The sequence below is a fragment of the Phascolarctos cinereus genome, unplaced genomic scaffold (genome assembly GCF_003287225.1).
Source record: "Phascolarctos cinereus isolate Bilbo 61053 unplaced genomic scaffold, phaCin_HiC Scaffold_1;HRSCAF=81, whole genome shotgun sequence".
Classification (NCBI taxonomy): Eukaryota; Metazoa; Chordata; class Mammalia; order Diprotodontia; family Phascolarctidae; genus Phascolarctos; species Phascolarctos cinereus.
The window spans coordinates 141,680,807-141,700,055 of record NW_027555514.1 but is presented as its reverse complement, the minus strand read 5'-3'; the positions used below and the strand labels follow the sequence as shown (position 1 = coordinate 141,700,055).

General features: G+C 39.4%; 1 long non-coding RNA gene across 2 annotated transcripts in view; it reads right to left on the bottom strand.

Annotated features, from left to right (window-relative positions):
* The window catches only part of LOC144457140 (uncharacterized), a 96,657-nt gene that overhangs the window by 16,720 nt on the left and 60,688 nt on the right, over positions 1-19,249 (bottom strand). Inside the window, exon 2 of one of the 2 annotated variants that reach the window (XR_013486499.1) lies at positions 4,105-4,258. This is a non-coding gene — a long non-coding RNA (uncharacterized LOC144457140). The remainder of the gene's footprint in view (positions 1-4,104; positions 4,259-19,249) is intronic. The other variant, XR_013486498.1, reaches the window with a different exon arrangement.

Below are 19,249 nucleotides of genomic sequence, written 5' to 3'. Positions count from 1 at the left end.
TGATTTCATCAATGTATAAAATTCCCATGGTGGAAATCCAAATTGGCAACTGTTCTATAATTTAGCTAAGTCTCTAACTTAGTCTTAAAGAGTTGCCTGGGATCTTGAAAGGTTAAGTAACTTGCCTATGGTAACAACTAGTATGTAGCCAATATATAATACATTCATGGTAGGAACCCAGGTCTTCTCTGATTTCCTTCATCTTCTACATTATGATGGCTCTCTGGACTTTGTGATAGTGTGGACAAGAGGATAATAAAATTTATCACACTATGAAGGCAAATAAAGATGATGGAAGAATTTATTTATTTATTCATTCATTTGTACTACAAACATTTATTTAACGACTACTGTGTGCAGAGCAAGCTCTCAATACTTACAATCATCATTGTTTCAATTAAATATAGTTATCTGGTGATAGTGTCCTGTACTCTCCAAATGTTTTGGGTTTTGTTTTTTTTTTTTTGCAAAATCCTGCAGACAGTCACCACTTCACCCAAACCGCACCTGCGTTATTACCAGAAATCATCTATTATTAGAGATATGTAAAACAATCCCTTTATGAGTCAGCCTGGTTGAATACAGTCTTTCAGAAGTAGATGCTAGCCAAATATCCCACAAATTTGGTTGACATCTTTTAAAGATTTAGAGTAGAAGAAGGACTAGAGTAGATGAAAGAGAAATAGCATACAGGTTCAAAATGAGTGGGGAACATTTTTCAGGTCAAATATAACCTTGTGACTAGGTAGGAATGAGTCATCCCCAGAGAAAGAGAAACATGATTATAAAAGTCCATTCATTTTATCAAAGCATCACATGAGAATTAGAATGTTCACATTCTGTCACTGGCCTATTCATACTTGGAGTTGCTCACCAAAAACCCCGGCGATCCTGACATACTTGAGACATGAATTGTCCCACAGTGTACGTGTCCTGGACAAGTGTCCCAAATATGTGTCTCTCGTGTGTTATCCCTATGTATGTCTACTCTCTTCACTGATGGTGTGTATATTTGTAGGAAAGTGTGTTCCAGGTTTTTTGGGTAGTTAAGTGGCATAGTGGATAGAGCACTAGGCCTGGACTCAGGAAGAACTGAATTCAAATCCAGCTTTAGACACTAGCTATATGACTCTGGGCTAGCCACTTATCCTCTGTTTGCTTCAGTTTCTTCATCTGTAAAATGGGGACAATCATGGCACTTACCTCACAATGTTGTTGTGAGAATCACCTGAGAGGCTTTATTTCTAAAGGATTTTTTGTTTCTTTTTGGTGAGGCAATTGAGGTTAAGTGACTTGCCCAGGGTCACGTAGCTAGTAAGTTTCAAGTGTCTGGGGTCAGATTTGAACTCAGGTCCTCCTGACTCCAAGGCTGGAGCTCTATCTACTGTGCCACCTAGCTGCCCCTTTCTAAAGGATTTCTAAAGGGCTTAGTACAGTGCCTCGTATATAATAGCTACTAAATATGTGCTGGTTGACTATGACTATGGGAGGGACACAGGGAGGTTTAGAGGGAGAAGGAGAAACATAACACTGAAGACAAATTTCACAACTCTGTGTGTGTGTGTGTGTGTGTGTGTTGTGTGTGTGTGTGTATGAGAGGGAGAGAGAGAGAGAAAGAGAGAGAGAGAGAGAGAGAGAGAGAGAGAGAGAGAGAGAGAGAGAGAGAGAGAGAAATCATCAGGATTGGCAGGAATGAATGGTTGAGGAAAGAAGGGATGTAGGCATCCTAGATCTACTCTGGTTTTGACAGCCCCATCCCATTGTGAGAATGGTAGCATGATGTATGGCAGCATATGGTTGATATCAAGCCGGAATTGGAGGCAGGAACACCCAGGTTCAAATTTCACCTCTTATATTTATAAATGTATGGCCATGGACAAGTCACTTAATTTCTCTAAGCCTCCATTTCCTCGTTTATAAAATAAGGAGGTTTTACTAGACAACTTCTCACCTTTCCAGTTTCAAATCCTTTTCCTGAGCCCTGTCACCACCCTACCCCCAGGACACTGATTTCACAACTCCTACAATAAGCAATTCCACAATAAGAAATTATTGTGGGCAGCTAGGTGTTGAAGTGGATAGAGTGCTAAACCCCAAATCAGGAAGACTCATTTTCCTGAGTCCAAATCTGGTCTCAGATGCACACTAGCTGTGTGACCCCATCAGTTCGCCCCATTTTCTTCAGTTTCCTCATCTGTAAAATGAGCTGGAGAAGGAAATGGCAAACCGCTCCATTATCTTTGCCAAGAAAACCCCAAATGGGGCCACAAAGAATCGGACATGACCGAAACGACACAAGAACAGCCTCTTTATTGTAGGTGCACCCTGAGCTCTGTTATGGACTGTCTCCTTTTTTATTTTCTCACTACAGTTTCTCTTTTGATGATTTTATCACCTCCCATGGGTTTAGCTATCATCACTATGATTCCCAGATCTATATATCTATCTGTAAGGGTGAGGATCTAGCCCCAGCTCAATTAATCACAGAAGGTCCAGACATCTCAATTGAATCAATCAGTCAGTCAAAGTGAACTGAATGTGAACAAACTATTAATCAATCTGAAAGGATCATAGGGAATTTGAGTCATTGGATAACTCCACACAGGAAATATGTTGTGATTGATTGAAGAAGATAGGTGTGTGTGGGGGGGGACTTATATATATAAAAGCCCAAAGTAGCTCAGAACCCGATAGCTGAATAGTGGTCAAATCTAGTGGTTAAGGAACACAGAGAGAGAGAGAGAGAGACAGAGAGAGAAAAACAGACAGAGAGACAGAGAAAGAGAGACAGGGGCAGAAAGAGACAGAGAGACAGTGAGTGTGTGTGTGTTTTCTCCCTTCCTCCCTCCCCCTTCTGTCAGTGATTGGGTGACAACTTTGTAAATTTTATAAAGTTCTAAAAATCTAGAGTTATTCACAGAACTGGTAGCAGTGTCCATAGGAGAAAGCAGCATTGTCTTCAGTATAGCTATATTCCTGGAGTACCAGTGGCTAACAGCAGTGTCTGCATCAAGAGCTGAGAGACACATTGGGGACAAACTAGAAACACCAAGAAAATGTAGCTTCAGGACTCTGCAAGACCACTGACTTTCAGGATTTAGCAGAGAGCTACATCTAAGGAGAATTGTATAAGGACTCCATGAAGGGGAGGAAAAAACATCCAGTAACCCACAACTATGAACCCAGGACTATAAACCTTTTGGTCACATGTTACCAAAGTTTGAGCCTCTGTTATTGTTGTTTATTCTTTTTTCAGTCATGTCTGATTCTTTGTGACCTCATTTGGAATTTTCTTCTCTATTTTGCCATTTCCTTCTCCAGATAATTTTACAGATGAGGAAAGTGAGATAAATAGGGTTGAGTGACTCACATAGCTAGTAAATGTCTGAGACCAGATTTGAACTCAGGTCTTCCTGACTCCAGGCCTGGCTTTCTATCCATTGTGCCACCTATTTTCCCCAAAGACCATGTGTGTGGAAGGGGAGAGTGCTTCTCTGGTTAGGAGGGAAGTTTCTATAGTAAATGTGCTTGCTATACTTGCTTAGAAAATACCCGTCCTAAAAGCAAATTAATTCTGGCCGATCATTAATGGTACGCACACTGGTAAGGAATCACAGAGAGACAATACTAAAATGCCCCATTAATCTTCAGGCTTACCCCTAGGATTATGAGGGATAATAGTATCACACTCTAGAGGCTCAACCTGTTAATGTTAATGTGAATGAAAGTTGGGAAAATATCCACAGATTGAATGCTACACAGTCTGTCTCCTAAGCTATAGTCCTATATCTTAAACTATTAGACATTTGAAACTGGATGTCCAGTAGGCATCTTAAATCCACATGTCATGTTTATAGCAAATCTCATTATCTTTCTCCCAACATTGCCATTTTCCTAACTTCCCTGTTTCTACTGAGGACACCACCATCTTTCCATTTATCTAGGTTTTCAAATTTGGGATCATCCTTGACTCTACCTTCTCTCTCATCCTCTTATCCCCAATATCCAATTTGTTTCCAAATATTGTAAATTCTACAGTCACAAGATCTTTTGTAAAAGTGTCTGTCCTTCAAGCCACCCCCTCAGATCAATATCATCTCTCACCAGGACTACGTACTGGCAATAGTCTCCAAATTGGCTCCTTAATTGAATCCTCTCTACAGTCTTTCCTCCATATGCATGCCAAATTGATATACCTGGAGCACAGGTTTGGCCATGTCACTCCTCTGGTCAAGAAGCTTCAGTGGGCCCATACTGCCTGTAAGAGAAAATACAAATTTATCTGTTTGACATTGAAAACTGTTCATAATCTGGTTTGAGCCTGCTGATCGAGGCTTATTATCTATTACTCTCCCTCACATGCTAAGCTCCACTAATCTTACTATTTCCTCACATATGACATTTCATTTCCTTTCTTCATGTCTTTTTTGCAAGGTCTGTCCTATAACTGGAATACCCATATTCCTTACCTCTGCCTCTTAAAATCTCTCACTTCTTTCAAGGCTCTCAGCTTAAGTATCACCTATCACCTGAAACAAACCCTGATTCCCTGCAGCTGCCACTGCCTCATTGCTTCTCCCCACCTCATGGCATAGGGGATAGAAAACCAGTCTAAAAAATCCAAAATGACATAGGTTCAAGTCCCATCTCTGACACATACTTATGTGACTTGGGGCAAGTCACTTAAACTCTGTTTGAGGCAACTCTCTAAGACTATAGGTTGCAGAGAAGGTGCCAAGTTGCATTGGTAGAGATGGTTTCATCACCCTAGAGTTCCCTATACCAATGAAATCAGGTCCAGTCCCTATCTCTCTCCCCTTATCTGACTTAGACATTTACTAGCTATGTGATTCTGGGCGAGTCACTCTCTGGGCCTCAGTTTTCTCATTTGTAAAATGAGGCGATTGATCTAGATGACCTCTTGAGATTCCTTCAAGCTCTAAATCTATAATCCTATGATCTGTGTTATTGCTTTTCCCCAATAGAATATGTAAGTCATTCTGACTGAGGTTGGACTGGCTACCCTATGAAAGGAGTCCTAAATTTCTAAAGATCTCTGGCAATTGTATTTTTCCCAGTTCAAGAAGAGAGAGAGTTTTCTTGGGAACAGAACTGGAGGGCAGAATTTTTCTGCTACAATAAAATGTCTTTGGAGAAGGACTTGGGAGGAGAGAGCAAGAAACAGAGAGGAGGCTCAGGAACTGAGCTTGAATCAGTGGCATTGGGGGCAATAGAAGAAAGGAGAAAGAAAAAGTATGGCTGAGCTGAGAAAGAGAAAGAAGACATCAAGGAGAGCCTTAAGTCTAACAGGCACCACGTTTATAGCATGAAGACTTGTGCTGAAGCCACTGATTGTATCCATCTCTTCAATGACCGACTCATGTTCTAAGTCTGTCCTTTTTCCAATTTTCCCTTCCTCCCAGTGCCTTCCCATGAACAGATACCAGACATACTCTTCTCACTTCTTTTTTCCCTCAGAGAAACACCTTTGCTTTATGGTTACTGGCAGAGACAACCAAGGTACTGGGAAGGGTAAAGTATAGCAACCTCCACTAACAGGGGTAAAACAACTGAGCAAAACAGATAACTGAAGCCCTCCTCTTCCCACCCCATCCTAGAAGACAACCAACAACACTCTCAGCTCCTAAAGTGAAAGAAATAGAGGAACCCCAAGAAGGAAGGGGAAGGTAAAGAGAAGGGACCTTACATAATAGATGTGGGATAAAGGGGCATTACCAAATTCTTGGGAGTGGAACAGAGAGTGTCCTGTTGAGCCAGACCTGGCAGAATGAAAAGCTTCAAGGAAGAGAAAGGCCAGTAGCAAAGGAGCAGTGGTAGCTCACTTGTTTATAAAGTGGATAGATTTTTTTGAGGACCACTCCCAGTAAAATGATTCTCAGTAAAAGCCATATACTCAATTAGCACAGCAGAATGGACACTGAAGAAAATCCAGGAAGGACCAACATGATCACCCCCCAGGCCCTAAGGACAATGCCACTGGTGTCCAACGTGGGTTACCACACAAAAGAGGATGCCATAGTGAGCTGGGTGTAGGGAAGACAGTGCAGGAGCTAGGGCAGAACACATGTCCCAGTGAACCAAATCCTGGCTTTAGCTGTCTCTCTGATCACTTCTCTACCCAAACACTTTTGGAAACCAATCTTACCTAGCTAGAGATACATATAAACAAGTCAGAAAGCCAATCCTGACTAGGGGCTCTGAGTAACTGTGATTGCACTCCCAACTTTTCATTTAATGTAAACTCCTTGAGTCAGCAGAGGAGGGGGTCAGAGGGGTCATCATATTGCTTATAGGAGAAAAAATTAGTGAATTGTAACCAGGTGTGGCTGATTAATCTCCAGAGACAAGAGCTTAAGAGGAAGTGACTATAGGCAGGCCAGCTGCATCTTTCAAGGGACGCCAGACACCTGCATCTGCTATTGTTACAAAGCGAGCCTGCAGAGGGAAGGGGCTTTTTATTTATTTATTTATTTTTGTCTTTCTATCTTCAGTGCTTGGTACAGTGCCTAGTGCATCATAATTGCTTAATAAAATTTTTGCTTACTGAATGTATGATGATACTATAAATTTATAGTACATTGCATCATTAGGGGGCCCTCACTGCTGCTTAGCAGGCCTGCAACTCTACTCTTACGGATTTTCTATATTATTCACCACAGCAACTGCTACAAACCTTTTTCTCTACAAGACTTTTTCAATTTTACTCCCACAATTTACTTAGCCTCTTACTTCACTTAATGGAGTTGAGGCTATTGGACATGACCTCTTCCGGTTCCCTTACCTCCTTCCACCATAGTTCTCAGCCTCCCTATCTGTCTCTTTCTGCTCTTGCTCAGGTTAACTCCTCTCTCAAAGTCCAATCCTTCTTAGGTGCTGATTCAGCAGTCATCTCTTTCCCTCATGAATTTTCAACCTCTTCCTCTCTCATTCCTTTCCATTTAACTAAAAAACACTCTGAGATTTCCTCAATCTTAAAAATAAATAAAAATCCTCCTTTGATCCTACTACCACATTCAGCTACTGTTCATCTCTTTCTCTCCTCCCCTTTACTGCCAACCTTCTTGATAAAAAATTTATCTTATTTTGTCCCTTTCCTCATCCTCTATTTTCTCCTCACCCCTTTGAAATTGGACTTCTGTACCTACCCCTACTTGACTGAAACTATTCTCTCAAAAGTTACTAAAAGTCTCCCAGCTACCAAATCCTACCTTTCTGTTCTCATCTTCCTTGAATTTTCTATAGTATTTAACACTAGAACATTCTCACTGTTCTACATTGTTGCAACACTTAACACAGTGTCTGGCACACAGGAAGCGCCTACTGAATGTTCCTGAATTTATTGACTTGATCTCCTCCTACTATATTCTCTCTACTTCCTTAGCTTCAGATCTACTGGACTCTGCTGATTCACTCTTCCTAACTCTTTAACCATTCAGAATTTGTTTCTTTGGTTGACTTTGAATCTTCTTCCTAACATCTTCAGGCACCCTATGCCTTTCTCCTCTCACTCCTAGCTTCTTCTTTTTCCCTAGCTCCTGACTCTCTTCTCCAAGCCTTCAAAAGCCATAATTGTGAGACTGCAAAGGACAAAGGGAGCTACAATAAAGAAAGTAGAGACTTTTACTAGCCTACAGAATAGCTGATGTGGAGCACAGGACTTCTGTATATTTTAGTGGTAGAATCTTATAATTCCTGTGATAGGTACTCATAGATAAAAAGTTATTAACACCAACTATTAGGCAATGGGGACTTAAGAGCTGAACAAAAAATGTTTATCTTCCCTTCAAGACACTTATGTGGCTGCTTCCCAGCTTCTACTGACCTTAGATGACCCCCTCATTCCAAACATAGCCGGTCCTTGATTCTCATGCCAACATTTCTTATTCCCTCAGGGAATTTAGACAAAGATTCAGAAACCATAAATCAATCACAATCCTTCCTATCACCACGGCCAGTTGCCCTGAGGAAAGTGTGAGTATTCTTTCAATCGTGGCTGCTACCACAACCTATAGGATCACTACAGACACATCCAATTTTTATTAGAAAGATGAAAAGGAGATTTATTACCCCGGGATCAAGTCACGTTCTTGGTATGCCATTTGTTCAATACCATGAATGGCACAGTTTCAAAAGGAAAGACTGATGGTAATCACTGCCTGAATCACTGGATCACAGATTTCAAGCAGGTAGGCTAAACAGACATTGTTTGTTGCTATTGTTCAGTCTTTCAGTTAATTGTGTCCAATTCTATGTGACGCCGTGGACATTGTCCATGGAATTTTCTTGGCAAAGATACTGGAGTGGTTTGCCATTTCCTTCTCCACTGTGTCCCTATTTTACAGATGAGGAACTGAAGCAAATAAGGATGAAGTGATTTGCCCAGGGCCTCACAGCTCATAAGTATTTGAGGCTGGATTTGAATTTAGACCTTCCTAACTCAGGGCCTGATGCTCTATCCACTGCCCTACCTAGCTGCTCCCGACATTGCTTAGGCTTTTGGTAATTCAGCTAAGCCTGCGGTCACTACTGATCACAAGTTGATTTCTGCAGTAACTTGAGAAGGCTGGTTTGCGCTGCTGGTTACTTTTGCTGATCATTTGGCAAGATAACTGAGGCCCTGAGCAGGGAATATTTTTCTCTGAGAATGAGAAATGGTGGCAAACTCCCTGAATTGTAGACGCTACAGAAAGTCACACAAACTTGCCCATAAGGACAATCCCAAGATCACCATGAGTGCAAGAGTTCTCCAAATTCCACAATCTTGTATCATTACATTATGGAGATAATGAACCTTCACTGTATTGACTCTAGCTTACTTAGAACTGTGTGCATATTTATTTATTAAACTGTACATTTATGCTATATTTAGTTTGATATGTATTTGTTGTCTTCCCCATTAGAATATAAGCTCCCTAAGAGTAGGGATTGTTCCATTTTTCGAACACATCCCCACGGCCTAGCACAGTGCTTTACACTTTACCAATGCCTGTTGCTTGTCTCAGTTTGAGAGTGTCAGCTGAGATTCTGATGCTATCTTAAATAGGCCTGCCTTCATTCCCTGGGACTGGGAAGCGATGGAAATAAGTGAGCCTCAAATGCTTGCTGATCAGCTACCATGCCCACGCTCTATTTTGCCAATCGGTATGACGTCAAAGTTAATCCTGCCTCCTTCAGCTGAGCTTGTGACATGTAAGAGCCATGTAATCTGCTGTTGAATTCCTTATAGCAGGTATGGCTGCCTCCTCTACGTCACCTTTTCTAATTTTTAATTAAAAAAAATTTTTTTAAGGCAATTGGGGTTAAGTGACTTGCTCAGGGTCACACAGCCAGTAAGTATCAAGTGTTTGGTCTGAGGCCACATTTGAACTCAGATCCTCCTGACTCCAGGGCTGGCCCTTTATCCATTGTGCCACCTAGCGGCATCTAAGCCACCTTTTCTTAGCAGCAATCAGTTCTATTATAGTGAGTATAATGTGCAGCAGAGCCTTCCCTCCGTGGCAGAATATGTGCCAGAAAGCGTTTCCTCCCATGTTAACTTGGCAAAAGCTCATCATTATCCACTAAAATTGATGCCATATCTATTAGGTTTCCCACTTGCATAGTCTGTGTTTTCCCAGATTACCATTCCTGTCTAGTTGCTGTGACAAGGCTGCTAATCATCATAGTACTAAAAATGGAAAAGGAACAAACATTTATTAAGTGACTACTATATACCAGGCACTGTGCTAAGTGCTTTAACAATTTTATCTTAGTTGATACAACAACCTTGTGTTCAGTTGTCTTTTTTTTTCTTTTTGGTGAGGCAGTTGGGGTTAAGTGACTTGCCCAGGGTCACACAGCTAATAAGTGTTAAGTGTCTGAGACCAGATTTGAACTCAGGTCCTCCTGACTCCAAGGCCAGAGCTCTATCCACTGTACCACCTAGCTGCCCCCAGTTCAGATGTTTTTCAGTTATATCCGACTCTTTGTGACCTCACTTTGGGATTTCTTGGAAAAGATACTGGAGCAGTTACCATTCCTTCTCTGGCTTATTTTATACATGAGGAAACTGAGGCAAATAGGGTTAAGAGATTTGCCCAGGGTCACACACCTAGTAAGCATCTGAGGACAGATTTGAGTTTAGGGAAATGAGTCTTCCTGACTCCAGGCTCTGCACTGCCCGAGCTACAATCCTGTGAGGTAGGTGCTATTAGATCCATTTTGCAAATGAGGAAACCAAGGCAGCAGAGGTTAAGTGGTTTGCCCAGGGTCACACAGTAGTGTCTGATGCGGCATTTGAACTCATGTCTTTCTAACTCCAGGCCTAGCACTTTAACCACTTTGCCTTCTGGTTGTCTTAAAAAAAAAAGGCAAAGTAATAGTAAGAAATAAGCCCCTAAAATTCAAAATGACAAATGTTGGTGAGTGGCTTTAGGATTAATTAATTATACATTGTGCATCACTAATTTGCATTGTTTTAATTATGACTATTGATTGCTGATCATTATTGTGATGATGATGGTGATGATGATGATGGTGATGATGATTGCTGAAAAACTGCATAGCTTGTACTCATGTACAAAGAAAAAGTCTTGCTCATCTTAAAGGATTATTATGGGGCAAACCATAACCTAAATTAAGCAAACCCAGCCACTTTGGAGAGATCATTGTATGGGAGAAGTGAAAGTTTCTCATGTAAGATGTAAGCCATGCTCCATGAATGTAGTAAGCCTTCAGCATGAGCTGGGCCTAAGTTTCACTTTCGTCTCTGGGGAAGGGGGTTGTGCACCAGCTGCCCACCCCCCCCATTTTGTAACCACCCCCTTTGTTGTTTTGTGCCTTAACTTTACCAAATAAGGCAATCCTCTAACTCCCAAGCTAGTTTTGAATAAAATGTATTTCTTGGGTTCTAAACATAGTGTGAGGTCTCTTGCCTCAGCCAATGAGGATAAAGAGATTGAGACAAACAGGTAGGGAGGGGGGCTTTTTGGAGTGGTTTGTCTAAGACTATATAACTGCTTGCTGCTGTTTGTGCTGGGCCTCTTTACACCAGTCTGACCTGGGTAGGAGATGCCTAACTCTCCTGCGAGAGTTGCTAGAATAAAACCTTCTGTTTTCTACCTGGAGATACCTCTGAGTTTTTATTTGTCTCAATCCCACTCATCGTGGATAATGGAAATAAGTAAAACTACAGGGGTAAGATGCTAAGTATGGAAAGGGACCTTCTGTCTGAGAACAAAACTGCTTAATATAGGAAAGTGGGTAATCAACATCTGGTGAGAAGTATCGGAGTCTTGGAGAAGGGAGGAAATATTTTGTTTAATAATGAGATGAACAGAAAGCTGACTGCCAAAATGAAAAGATTCGAAAGGATAAAACCAGAGACTAAGAACAACATTTTCCATGTGGAAAGAATAATGAAAGAGGTATCCAATAATTCTCAGAAGAAAAATACCAAGTAAATGGGGCAGAAATAATATTTAGTGTCCTCAACTGCCTACATATCCATATGTAGATTATTAGCATAACCATAGCTCCAAAAGCCATTGGTATAGGAATTTCTCCTCATTTGTGGAGATCAATGCCCCATACCTACATGTGAGGCAAGGTCAATGCTAGAAGGAAAGAGATCTGCTCTTTTCTCTTTCAGCCCTTCTGGCTTTTATGTTTGAGAAAAAGATGGGTAATGCCAACCTCTCTTCAGGTCAAAAAAGGGAGGAAAAAAAAGACTCTAGGAAGAAGCCGACATGTAGAACTTTGATTATGTTCTCTATTCACATCTTTAGCATTAGAAACAAAGGGGAATTCCCCTTTGGGTGAGATCTGAGACTCCCTCTTAGTTGAACTGAGTTAGCTCCCTCTTTGGAGGAAGAAGCCCCTTCAGTCTTTATTGTCTGTATATTTTCTCTGATTTTTGTTTTGCTGTCAACTTGAAAAAACTTACTTGCTATTTGCTACTGTGGAACTGGCATTTGGTGAGAACAGAGTCAAACCTAGGATTGTAAAACATGGGGTCCTCCTTTTCTCATTAGGAAATAACAATCAAGACAATCTAAGTAAAATATATGGATATTTATAAAAATATAAATTGCCTAGATTAACAGAACAAGGGATTAAATGCTTAAATAACCCTATTTTAGAAAAAGAAATTGAACAAAAATTGAACTAACCTAACTGAGCTCCCTAAGAAAAAAACCTCAGGAGCAGATAGATTCATAAGTTAGTTCTACCAAAACATTTAAAGAACAATTAATTGTAATACAATATAAATTGTTTGGAAAAAACAGGAAAATAAGGAGTCCTACCAAATTCCCTTTACAACACAAATATGGTGCTGATACCTAAGGCAGGAAGACCAAAAACAGAGAAAGAAAATTGTAAGCTGATTTCCCTAATGAATATTAATGAAACTTTTAAAAATAAAATACTAGCAAGGAGATTACAGAAATATATCACAAAGATTATACACTGTGACCAGGTGAGATTTATACCAGAAATGCTGAGCTGGTTCAATATTAGGAAAACTATCAGCATAATTGACCATATCAATAACAAACCAACAAAAACATATGATTATCTCAATAGATGCAGAAAAATATTTTTGACAAATACAACACTCATTTCTATTAAAAACATTAGAAAGCATAGGAATAAATGGAGCTTTCCTTAAAATGTTAAGTAGTATTTATCTAATACCATCAGCAAGCATTATCTGTAATAGGGATGAGTTAGAAAAACGTTTCCAACGAGGTCTGGATGTAAACAAGGATGCCTGTTATTACCACAATTATTCAATGTTGTTCTAGAAATACTAGCTATAGAAATAAGAGAAGGAAAAGAAATTGAAGGAATTAGAATAGGCAATGAGGAAACAAAACCATCACTCTTTGTGGACAATCTGATGGTATACTTAGAGAATCCTAGAGAATCAGGTGAAAAACTAGATGAAATAATTAACAACTCCAGCAAAGTTGCAGGATATAAAATAAGACCTGACTAATCATCAGCATTTCTATATATTACCTACAAAGTCCAGCAGGAAGAAATAGAAAGAGAAATTCCATTTAAAAGAACTGCGGACAATATAAAATGCTTGTACAAAATAATGTACCCATTTTGACCTTATCTCAGTACATGACCCAACATGTTGGTCTATACCTAGTTTTTGCCACTAGATTACTGTGGTCATTTATTACTGTGTATTATTAACCGAATCTATTCCACTGATCCACCGCTCTATTTCTGAGCCAATACCAGATTGTTTTGATGATTACCACTTTGTAATATGGTTTGAGATCTGGTACTGCTAGGTCACATGCCTTCATATTTTTTTTTTCATTGATTCCTTTGATGTTCTTGACCTTTCATTCTTCCAGATGAATTTTGTTATGATTTTTTTCAGCTTTATAAAATAAAATGTTGGTAGTTTGATTGATATGGCACTGAATAAGTAAATTAATTTAGGTAGAATTGTCATTTTATTTTATTGGCTCAGCCTGCCCATGAGCAACTAATATCGCTTTAGTTGTTTAGATCTGACTTTCTTTGTGTTAAAGGGGTTTTGTAATTTTGTTCATATAGTTCCTGAGTTTGTCCCAGCATTTATTACAAATTACCAAAAAAAAGCACAATGGTAAGATAAGTTAGTGATAGAAGACTTCCGCTATCAGGATGTCTATTGCAAGTCTGCTTCTAAAATTATATCATCAGATTGCATTCATTTTTAGCAGTTCTCCATTAATTCTCACAGTTTCCTGGTTTGTCCTTCATAATCAGTCTTTACGACAGTCATATTCAAGGGATTTTTGACATACTTTGCTGATCATATTATCTCCCTGAAAGTGGAGAAACAAAGGGAACTGGTAGTCCAGATTTAAGAATCATGGAATGAAAGAGTGAGAAGAGACCTCAGAGCCTAGCTGTACCTGACCATTATCTTTTCTGTAACAAAGCATCCTCTTGTCTCTGCTTGAAAACCTCCTGTGAGGGACAGCCCACTTCCCCAATGACAGCTCACTCCACTTTTAGATAAGTAATCATTAGGGACCTTATTGTTACAGCAGTCTGAAAATCTGCCTCTCTGTGATTTCCATGTATTACTACAAGTTTTGATCTCTGGGACCAAGGAGAATAAATATAATTCCTTTTCCACATGATAGTTCTTCAAAAACTTGAAGTGAGCTATCATTGTCTAAAATTTTCTCTTCCAGGTTAAACATCCCCAGTTCTTTCAACTGATGCTTATATGCACATTATATAGCATTTTAACCCACTTGATTGCCTTCTCCTGGAAATGTTCTAGCTTTTCACTGACTTTCCTTAAAATTTATTAATTGGAATTGAATATGATGTTCCAAATGTGCCCTGGGGAGGACAGAGTATAGTGGAATGATGACCTTCCTCATTATAAACATTTTGTATAGCCTAGCATGGCATAAGCTTTTTTTGGCTACTGTATCAAACTGTTCACATATATTGATCTTTCAGGCCACTAAAACCCCCAAATCTTTAATTTTCCACCTCTTGGGAAATGTTGTCTAGACCTAGACACACACACACACACACACACACACACACACACTACATACTTTATTTCTGAAAATGATTTTCTGAAACCAAGTGTAAGACCTTACTTTTATTCCTATTATATTTAATTATAATGATTAACATTGTAGCCTATTAAAATTATTCTGGATCCTGATTGCTACTAAATATGGTAGGTTTATTTCAAAGCTTCATGTCATCTGTAAATTTTATAAGCATTCCATTTGCACATTCAATGAAATCATTAATAAAAAAAGCATTGGTCACCACAGGCCAAAGGACAGATCTGTGGGCACACAATCTAAAGATCTCCCTCCAAATTAACAAACAAAAGCCCATTGAGGACTACTCTTTGGATTCATACATTCAACCAATTCTAAATCCACCTAACAACTAATCATCTAACGCATATATCTCCATCTTATCCACAAGTACAGTATGTAAGACTTCATCAAATATGTTGCTGTAATCTAAGTATAAGCTATGTTCATGACACTTCCCTCACTGAACAGCTAGTGACCCTGGGAAAAAGGAAATGAAGTTAGTTTAGTATGACCTGTCATAATATAGATATACTAATGTTTTTAGGAATAGTTATTGCCTTTCTAGAATTTTCCCAGTAGAAATCAAGCTCATTCAGATATTTCAGAAGGAACTCTCTTTCCTTTTTTGAGACCTACAACTATACTTAGCAAAGGAAATGAATGATTACCTATGTAAGAGTTATTTAGTTTTTCCCGCATTACCAGCTCAATTGATATAACAGAGATAATGAGGTGTTAATGTGCTAACAAGTTGTTAAGTTCCTCTGTACCTTTAAGAGCTTGAAACCAGTTCCCAGAGTGAATTAAAGGAAGAAATCTCATTGGTCAAACAAAAATTGGACATGCTTTTCAGGACATGCTTTAAATATTTAGGCCTTAAGGGTAATCCAGGAGTTCCAGAGCAGGTTGAGGCTTGGGCGTACTTTGTGAAGAGCATCTCTGCATGGGAGAGAAAGGTATTTCTCTATTGTCCATGACATCTAGCAGTTATTTGCCCAGAGGGAGACACCCCATCCAGTCATTAAAGGTTATTAAGGGATTAGAGACATGTATTACATTATCTCATTTGATCCTCACAACCACACTGCAAGATAGGTGTTAGTATTATGATCAAATTATATAGTAGCAGCTGCCCTTAGCTAATCCAGAGGAGATGCTATGCTTATAAAAATGTAAAATATCCATTAACAAAACAAAAAAAAATAGAGATCTTTAACAAACCAATCTCAGAAAGTGACATTGAATATGCCAAATAAAAACTAACAAAGAAAAAAGTATCTGGTCCAGATAGATTTACAGGTAAATTCTTAAAAACATTTAAAGAGCAACTATTATCTATGCTACAAAAATTATTCTCAATCATTGAGAAAACACACACACACACACACACACACACACATCCCATTCACTCCTTGCCTTAAGGAAGGAAGACTTACTTTTAGTCAGTTGCTGTTGTCATGGAACTTAGCCATAGCAAGGCTGGTGACTGGCTAAGATACCACTGTATATCTACATTATTTCTGCCTCAGATATTACATGCAGTCTTATGTCATCATGGGGTCATGGTCACTTTGTCAATTGCAGCCCAGTCCTTACAAACAGACAGTTTATCTCCCACTGCTATTTGAAAATGTAATTTGTATTCCCAAGGAGATAAAAAAGAAAGGAAAAGGATCCACTGGAATGAAAATATTTATAGTTGCTCCTTTTGTAGGGGCAAAGATGTGAGAATTAGGGAAGTTTCCATCAACTGGAAAATACCTAAACAAATGATGGCATATGAATGTAATGGAATATTACAGCCCATAGGAAATGATGAAAGAGATGGTTTCAGAGAAACCTAGGAAAATTTGTCTGAACATAAAATTGATCTGATACATAATGAAGTGAGCAGAACCCAAAGAACAGTTTCTACAATGCAACAGCATTGTAAAGAAAAACAGCTTTGAAAGACTTCAAATCTCTGATCATCACAATAATCAACCAGAATTCCAGAGAACCAATGATGATGCATGCTACCAATCTCTTGACAGGGGATGATGGATTCAAAATGCAGAATAAGACATACAATTTCAATATGATCAATGTGAGAATGTATTTTTCTTGACTGTGCATATTTGTCACAAGGGCTTTGTGTCGATTATTTTTTTCCCAATGGAGAGAGGATATTGGAGGGCAAAGGGGTAGAGAGAAGGGGAAGAAAAAAATAATAAAGAGGAAAAAAGAGAATCATTGAGACATCTTTTAAAAATACAGGGAAGAAGATAGAAATAAGGACAGAAAGAGTCACAGACAAGTAGGACAGCCTTGAATGCTACAGAGATCTATTAATGGGTCAAGGGACTCAAGAGAAGGAGAGTGTGTAGAGTTGAACTGGTTCATCAAGGGGCCAAGATGCGGAAAAGAGAAAAGTATGGCTACTGCAGGGCTGATAGCCTGAGAGAGAACTGAAGAGATAAAGGATGAGAAGTAATGGTGAGGATAAAGATCAGCATTTGGTATTAGAAATCAAATGGAGATGTGGAAAACCAATAGATTTATGATCAGATAAGTGAATTTCAGAATTCATGTAAATGGAAGTAGTGCACTTGTGGGTGATGGCAAGAACAAGGCATGACCATCTTTGTGTGGAGGAGTAGATCATGGAAAATGAGTAGGGTGAGGAAGTGGAAGGTTAGGTCATTTGAGGGAGTAGCAATATGTATGTTGATGTCCCTAGTATGAAGAGTTGGAGGAGAGAGGAAGATTATGAGCCAGGTACTGAACTTATTTAGAAAGGAAGGGTAGTGTCATGGGGATCTAAAGACAACATCTACCAAGATTTAGATTAACTGGTAGATGTGGGTTGTATGAACTTCAAAGGAGGAGAGGTAACTAAGTAGTCATTGTAGCGTGAACCTAGAAGTAGCAATGGGGAGCAAGGAGTATTCCAATTCCTGTATCTTGACCACTGAGTTAAGGGGTAATGAGTGAAAGCATAGCCAGTGCTGGAAAAGGTAGACAAGGAATCTGTGTCATTAGGAAGGAGACTGATTTCAGTGAGAGGCAAAAGATGGAATGAGTGAGAAAGGAAAAAAAATTAAGATGAAAGCAAGTTTGTTCACTGTGGGGGTTGGCATTTGAGAGGATGCAGTGGAAAAGAAGAGTTCCATTTGGTTGAGACTTTGAGGGAAGGTGGATTGAGGGGAATGGGAATAAAGAATCAGGCAGCAGGAAATGGTGAATGGGGTTTGGATAATGACCTACAAGGGTTCAGAATCACTGGTATGTGGACGGTATGACTAAGTGGGAGTTTGTTTATCGCTAAGTAAAAGATTTAGAGAGATTTTCAAAATAATAATTTTCAAAAGAGTATCATTATTGTTATTTAAGTAAATCACAAGCTCTAGGCCTCAGTAATTTCACTATCAATTAGGAAATAAGAACCATGCTCACATAGCCTTGTATCGGAGGCTGCCTCTTGACATGAAAAGCAGGGATATAGTTTGTTGATTTCTCACTTTTCTCTGTTGTCCCTCCCCAGGTGGATCCTGTGAATATTCGATTCTGACACTCTTCAAAGGGTAAGTACCACCTCCTTTTACAAGGACTAAGGTTCACAAATCATAAAGTATAGAAGTTTTATTTTCAAATTAATGAACACAAACCACAGACAGTTGAGACCTCTCCCAAAGTAAGCAACCCTCTCCTTAGAGCCTTGTATAGTCTATATGAATTATAGCATTGCCCTTAGTGAATTGCAGTACTGCACTCCAGCAAGGGGAGAGGATAGGATTTGTTGTTATCCATTTCTCTTCTTTTCCTGCCACTTATAATTTCCCACAGGTACCAGTGGGTTTTGATAAGTCCTCCTAGGCCCTACTCGCTCTGTATTTTTCTTTTTACGAGTCAACTCTTGGCACTCTTGTTTCTTTGCCTCCTAAAACTCAAGCCCCGGAGTCATGATCCTATATTGCTCTGCTTCTTTCATAATGTCCACAGTTTTGCCACTTTTCAACAAAGGACCCTTCTTGCCTTTACCAAGTGATCAACTCTATAGCTGCTGACTCATCCGGAGGGACCACTCTGTAGTCCCTGACTTACCTGATTATGTCTCTAATTTTAAAAATATACTTCAGTACCAACGTCAGAGTACCACTATTCCTTTGAAAATATACTTTTTTTTTTTGGTGAGGGGGGAGGCTAGGCAATGAGGGTGATTTGCCCAAGGTCACACAGCTAGTAAGTGTCAAGTGTCTCAGGCCACATTTGAACTCAGGTCATCCTGACTCCAGGGCCGGTGCTCTATATACTGCGCCACCTAGCCGCCCCTGAAAATATACTTTTTGAGACTCACAGCCCTTGACCTCTCTTGCCAGAAAGCACCTAGTGCATTATGCAAGTAGTCCCTTATTATACTGTTCAAATATTTCTGTCTGCAACCCTAGTCAAGGTTATGGTCAGTAAGCGCCTAAATTATTCTTTCTCTGATTCTTTCTTCTTTCATTCTACTCCCCTCAGAGCAACCGGACTGGGTTATTAAAATTATTTTAGAACTATTTCCCCAAAGATTTCCAAATGAGAAAGAAGAGCAGAATCTATTAGCTGCTATTGTCTTGGCTCTGGTGTTATATTAAAGGAAAAGGAAACCTATTATACTTGTTATGTTTAAATGTCATTCT